This window comes from Cicer arietinum, chromosome 6 (genome assembly GCF_000331145.2).
Source record: "Cicer arietinum cultivar CDC Frontier isolate Library 1 chromosome 6, Cicar.CDCFrontier_v2.0, whole genome shotgun sequence".
Lineage (NCBI taxonomy): Eukaryota > Viridiplantae > Streptophyta > Magnoliopsida > Fabales > Fabaceae > Cicer > Cicer arietinum.
The window spans coordinates 19065697-19071762 of record NC_021165.2 but is presented as its reverse complement, the minus strand read 5'-3'; positions in this window follow the sequence as shown (position 1 = coordinate 19071762).

The window sequence follows — 6066 nt, the reverse complement described above, 5'->3', positions numbered from 1 at the left end:
CGTTTTGATCAATTGAATTTGATTGAAGAAAAAAGGTTGGCGGCCTTATGTCATGGGCAATTATATCAGAAAAGACTGAAGAAAGCGTATGAGAAAAAAATACGTCCTCGAGAATTCCAGGAAGGTGATCTGGTGCTGAAAAAAATCTTACCCATTCAAAAGGATTATCGTGGGAAATGGACTCCTAACTATGAGGGACCATACGTCGTGAAGAAAGCTTTCTCAGGTGGAGCTTTGATCCTTACGAATATGGATGGAAAAGATTTAGCTCTTCCTATAAACTCAGACGCCGTAAAAAAGTATTATGCTTAAATAATGAATACCTGTTAGGTTGAAAACCTGAAAAGGCAACCTAGGCAAAAATTAGGGTACCAAAAATATACCCGCTTTCAACCTGAAACGGCGACCTAGGCGAAAACTAGGGTAAAAACAAATGAAAAAAAAAACCGCTAGGTTGAAAACCTGAAAGGGCAACCTGGACAAAAATTAGGGTGCACAAAAATATCTGTTAGGTTAAAAACCCAAAAGGGCGACCTGAGAGAAGAAGAAAAACAAGAACAAAGAATATATACTCGAAAAGACAAATGAACAATATGGATCCGATTATCACATGAGAAGTTAGTACAGTCTACTTTGGAATTACTAGTAACCAAGTTGGGTCTCTCACCCATTTCTTTTGTTTTATCTTATGTATATTCTTTTTTTTCTTTATCATTGAATTACTAGCAACCAAGTCGGGTCTTCCACCCATTTCTTTTGTTTTATTTTATGTATATTCTTTTTTTATTTCAATATATTCATATATACTGTTATTACCTTTATAATTTAACTCTTTTTCCTGAATGCATCTTATGATTATCATGTATTGGAAAGTAAAACATATTCCATCATACCTCGAAATAAATTGCAATAAAATCGGATATAGTATAGGTTGTTTACAGTACAAGGCAGACAACAACATGAGATCCAACGTCACATCACAATATTAAAAAAGAAAAAAAAGAAAAAAAGAAAGAGCGGAAGAAAAAGAAAATAAAAAAGGACAAAAAAAAGGAGATCAAAGATATCACGTTAAAAAAAAAAAATTATAAGTGCTTTATTTCATTCATGATTTGAATGGTCGTGTCCAATAAAAATATTAATAAAAACCGACATATTCATTCATTCATTCATTCATTCGTGAAATTTTGCAAATCGAGAAAACGACCTGCATGTTGAAGCCGAGAAAACGACCCGCGTGTTGAAGCCGGGAAAACGACTCGCACCCGAAGCCGAGAAAACGACCCGCATGTTGAAGCCGGGAAAACGACTTGCACCCGAAGTCGAGAAAACGACCTGCATGTTGAAGCCGAGAAAACGACCCGCGTGTTGAAGCCGGGAAAACGACTCGCACCCAGAAGCCGAGAAAACGACCCGCATGTTGAAGCTGAGAAAATGACTTGCACCCGAAGCCGAGAAAACGACCCGCATGTTGAAGCTGGGAAAACGACTCCCACCCGAAGCCGAGAAAACGACATGTATGTTAAAGCCGGGAAAACGACTCGCACCTAGAAGCCGAGAAAACGACCCACATGTTGAAGCTGGGAAAACGACTCGCACCCGAAGCCGAGAAAATGACTCGCATCTTGAAGTCGGGAAAACTAAATGAATTCTTCTAAAAATTATTTTTCGGACAAAATTAGAATTTGTTATCTTTACTTATTTTTACTTTGATTCTCAAGTAAATTCTAAGTAAAGAGGGGCAGCTGTTGACACCTAATTTTGTCCGATTTTTACTTTTTATTAAAAAGGAAATAATGATAATAATAATAATAAATATATAATTATATGTGAAGAAATATAAAAATAAAAATAAATAATTAGGGATATAAGCTTTTTAACAATCACAAGTGTTTTCGGTTCTTGTTTGCCTCTAATTCTTGTTCAGACTATTTTCTAAAAATAATAATAAGAAATAAAAATAAAGGAAATTGAAAAGAAATGAATTGATGGTCATAAAAATCGATGCAATGATGATCAAAATAAATGAAAATAATACCAAAAATAAATTGATTGATGGTCATAAAAATCAGAATAATGGTGATCAATTGAATAGAAAAGAAAACCGAAGAAATGAATCAATAGCAATAAGAATCGGTATAATTGTGGCCAATTAAAAGAAAAGAAACCAACAAAAATAGATTAATGGTAATCAATTGACAATTATTCTTTTGTCTTTTGAAATCTATATCCAAAAGTCTATAAATAGTCGGCCACAAGAAGACAAAAGGGGGAACAATTGAAAACACAAATTGAGAGCACACAAAAAAGAGAGAGATTAGTTGGCAAAAGAGAAGGAAAAAACCTGGTCTTGAAACAATCAGTCTAGCAAAACACATAATGCAGCTAACCGTATAAATTTTTGTGCAAATGTATGCTTCCATCATAATTGGATGATGTAAAAAATATAGGAGGATGCAAGACCCTTGTGTTAGAAAAGTGTTGTAACCAAATTTGGTCCCCAAAAAAAAATACTAAAAATGAGTATTTTTTATTTTGTAATCATTTAATTGATATTTATAATAAAGGGGACATAGAGATTTGGTGTACCTTATTTTTCTAAATAGTAATTGCCAGTCAAAAACGAAACAAAAAACAAAGAGCAAAAGACAAAAGAGAAAATAAAGATGAAAGCATTTTTGGTACATGGATAATATATATAACTACAATAGAAAAACGGATAAATAGTGTCCACCAATTCTGTAAGTCTGCACGAATCATATAAAATCACACATTCTTCAAGGATTCAATCGCTTGAGACAAAAATCCCACCAATTCTGCAAATGTGCACGAACTATGTGAAAACACACATGAGACAAAAATCTAGATTTAATCGCTTGAGACAAAGATTCCCTAGAAGTAAAATTGAGGTGACAAAACAATGGAGAAATAACACATGTTATACCTAGAATAAAATTGTTTAATTAGCACAATCTGAAAGTTGTTTCTCCATCTCTTTAAAACCAAGTCGAGCTCTAATATATATTAGTAATATAACTAATGTTACACTCCTTGTCTATACCATTTGAATGTTATGATCTTATTTTATGAAAAAATATTTAAAAGGATTTAATTAATATTAATAATTAGTATTGAAAGGATATCAATAAATGTTTAAAGAGATTTCAAAGACTATTTTCGGTTTCCACAACTGCCATAACAATAGGACCCAAATGCTTTTTGGTAGAGCAACTCTAGTAGCTCATAAGCACTCATGACTGATCATGTTATTGCAATAGAAGCATTAATAGCTATTGCAACTCTAGTAAACTATTCTTCAATTCACGGTGCCAAAGAGAAGCATTTTCTATGTAGTTCAGTTAGAGTTTCATTATCAAAATTCGTGCAACAGAGTATGCTTCATAATTTCAGAGTATAATTCATAACAATTTATTCAATAGAATATTATGGGAATGAATATGTTGTTGGAGAACGAAATAAAATGAACAAGAAAAGAGATTTATCCTTACAAGGGTTTCAACTTTCACCATTCTACAACACATAAAATACTTAGAAGAAAGCGATCCGAGAGATGAGTGCAAGAAGGGTTTGAGCAAGTTATAATTAAAAAGAATCTATTGATTTAATTTAAGATTTTATTGATTTCGGGTCCTCTAGATACTGGGCCCACATAAACAATTTTTAAAAAATATTATACTATCCATTTGGGTTAGTCTGTATCGGGCAGCCCAGATTCTATATTATCAATTTTAAAATAAAAAAAACTTCACATAAAACATGCAACTGTAATGCACGTAGTATTTAGAATAGTGTGTTTTTTTACTCACCCACAAAAAACATGAGTTTAATTAATAAAAAGAACATAATACATTTCTTCCATAATTCATTTCCTTCCGTAATACATTCTTACTCCTGCACAATTCAATACTTTCCATATTTCATACAATATATTTCTTTTCTTTTTTTTATCCATTTCCTTCTCATTTTTTGTTTTTCTTTTCACTCTTTTTCTAAGATGAGCACCAAGAGCACTTGTAGTTGCATTAAACTACAATGTACAATATGATGCCATGCTGAAATCTTGCATAAGTTCTGCAAAATCATTATGTGAAATTTTGAAAGAGTATTTTGGTTATGAGGAAGAAAATATATGCTTTATTCACGACGCAGGGCCATTGAATGCTAACAGTGCTTCCTTTATTCTTTCTCAACTTAAGAATTTGATCACTTCATCTATAGCTGGGATGAGATGTTATTTTACTTTGCCGGACACGGATACTCTGATATATTTACCGATGACAAGGGTGTTCAACATGTGCAACAATATCTTTATTGTGGTGAGACGTTTCTTTGTTCTGAGAGTTTTACTTGGATTACAGGTACTCTATGCTAAGGTACTCTATGCTATTGTGTTTTTTCTATAATTACATAAGAATATTGTTATGTTTTTTTCACAATGCTATATAAAAGAATTTCTTTTTGTAAAAACTGACTTTTTTTTTTGTTTCTGTCTCGTATACTTTTATCTTTTAACTTTAATTTATCTACATATTTATCTACATATCTTTGTAACAATACAGACAAAGAGCTGAAAGATTGTTTAAATATGCTTGCCGAAGGGGTTTATTTCACTATGATAGCAGACTCTTGTTATAGTGGAAATATAATCGACAGATTAAACCAACAATTGACATGCAAAGGAAGAAGAGGATTTGCAGATATATTGGACGTAGACGGTGGGGAAGATACTCAACAACAAAGACAATTAGTTTGTTTGTTTTCAGCCTGTCAACGTAATCAGGTTGCTTGAGAGACTAGTGAACTGGTTGACGGACAAATAAAGTCAACGAGTGTTTTCACTGATACACTATTGGAGATAGTGCGTAAAAAAGGAGGCTGCATCACCAACCGAGAATTGATGACGGAGGTAAACAAAGTTTGTAGTGTTCATCGATGTATTCAAACTCCCGGTCTCTTTTGCACTGACGACCTCTCCTACTCCTTATTCCTCGGTGGAAAACAACCAAAGAAAATCAGTGAATAGTTTATTTAGTTATTTATGCTTATGTTTATGTTATTGTTCTTGTTTTGTTGTTGTTATTTAGTTTATTTAAGATATTGTTATTTAGTTTATGTTTATGTAATTCTTGTTCTCTTAGTATTATTATGTATGAACTTGGTGCAGTCAGCTTTGAACCTTATTAACTATCTTGCATATATCATAAGCATTTTAATTTATTTATTGCTATTTCCAATTTATTTTGTATGCTACTTGCTATATCCGATAAGTATCATACAGGTTTACATTTTAGTTATTATTATTCTATTATCATTAGTATAATAATATGATTTTCTATGGGGATTAGTTAATAAATATTGCTGTCAAGACTTTGTTTGACAAAAATAGCGGATTACATGAGATTAATTTAAAGTAAATAAATTTATAGCGGATAATAAATAAGTTAGTTAGCAACATATAATTATGATGTATTAAGTTAAATGATTTAATTTGAAATATTTGATAAAATTAATGATAAAATTAGCTAAAAATATATTTTTAATAAATATTTAAATTTTTTCAATTAAAATAATAAAGATAAAAATGAGACAAAAATAAAACACTATAAAATATAATTATAAACCAAATTTAAGTAATTTATAAAAAAAATTACAATTTGTAGAAAAACACGTAAAAACTCACGATAATTATGTGTTACTAACCATGATAAGCAATTATTTCAAAAAAAATAAGAATCTTTGCTACTTACTTTTTCTACCTACTCCGCATACAATTTTGCAAGGGAGAGGATCTGAACAAAAACATGTAGAATAGGAGTAGTAAAGGAATCATGAAACTAGAAATAGGTCTGAAAATAAAATGCACAATCCTTTGATGACTATCTAAAAATAGAAACAATTTGTATGACTAAAGACCAAAAAGAAACTTCCTTTTCGTTTTCTTGTTTGTTTTTTCATAATATGTGTATTATATTGAAATATGATTTTTATTATAAATATAATAAAGTAATAACTGATTAATATATATATATATATATATATATATAT